Source organism: Salvelinus sp. IW2-2015, unplaced genomic scaffold (genome assembly GCF_002910315.2).
Source record: "Salvelinus sp. IW2-2015 unplaced genomic scaffold, ASM291031v2 Un_scaffold4112, whole genome shotgun sequence".
Taxonomy (NCBI): domain Eukaryota; kingdom Metazoa; phylum Chordata; class Actinopteri; order Salmoniformes; family Salmonidae; genus Salvelinus; species Salvelinus sp. IW2-2015.
The window spans coordinates 12,854-14,166 of record NW_019945384.1 but is presented as its reverse complement, the minus strand read 5'-3'; positions in this window follow the sequence as shown (position 1 = coordinate 14,166).

Genomic DNA, 1,313 nt, shown 5'->3' with positions numbered 1-1,313 from the left:
ACAGCAACATTCTCTGGTCACCATTTTGTGACAAACACATCATTAGTTTACAGTACAACATCGAAGGCCAAAAGAGTTCTCTAAGCCATGGTGGTCCGGTCCCCACTGACACAGGCTAACGTGTGTGTGTGTGTGTGTGTGTGTGTGTGTGTGTTGTACCTCTAAAACCCAGAACCCTTTGCTCCTAATCAGTTTACCTCTAAACCCAGTCCATTTGTGTTCCTTGAAATAATCTTAACCTCTAACCACCTCCTTTGTTGTTTCCTTTATTCATCTGTACTTAACATCCCAATTGGTTACTTTACACGACTTACGCCGTCAATTGTTTCCTAAAAATCATAACTAACACCCAGTCCTTTGTGTTCCTTTACATCAGTTACCTCTAAAACCCCGTCCTTTGTGATCTAATGTTACCTCAAAAGCCCAGTCCTTTTGTGTTCCTTTACATCTATGAACTTTAAACCACGTCCTTTCGTGTTCTTTAAATAACTCTAAACCCAGTCTTTGGTGTTCCTATTAAATCATTTTTTTACATTAAACCCACGTCCTTGTGTTTACTTTAAATTCGATTTACCTTAGAACCCAGTTCTTGTGTTCCTTTAATGTATACTCTAACGCAGCTTTGTTCTTTGTACCTGTTACTCATCCTTGGGATCTTTAAGGTGAAGTTCAGAACTACCTGGATTTAAAGAGAAACAACACTACAAAGGTACAGTAACTATCTCCTGTAAGATAGTTCTGCATACTATCTATATAAGTGGCAAAATGGTGCCGCTGTTCATTGGATATCTGGTTCGAATTTCCATCTGCTTTAGTTATGAATTTCTCTCTTGTCTCGTTTGTTAAGTTGTTATTAGTCAACGATGACATGCTGTCTATGACTAGGTTTTTCTGTCTGCTGTACTGTAGTCTGACTGTTGTCTCCGGTCTCATTTCTCACCTTGTGTTGTGTTTTTGGAACGCTTCCTCTCACATTAGAGGTTCATGAGCTAACCACATGTCCTGTTCCTGTTGGTCCTTTTTTTGATTTGTCACAGAACTGATGTGTTGTTTTCGGGAGGAGTACTACTGCCACGGATTGACAGCAAGCAACATGACATGCCGCCACAACGCAGCGTGGTGAACACTGATTCTGTGAAGTGTTTTTTGTTGTTGTTGCGCAGAGCATGATGAATTTGACTTCTTTCAAAAAGTTTTTGACACAAACGTTGATTTACAACACACAGTCATAATGCACACCTCATCAGTTCCCAGACCAGGAATCTTCACAATAATGCGCCATCCTTTCTCTCTCTGCATCAGAAGACTCAAGA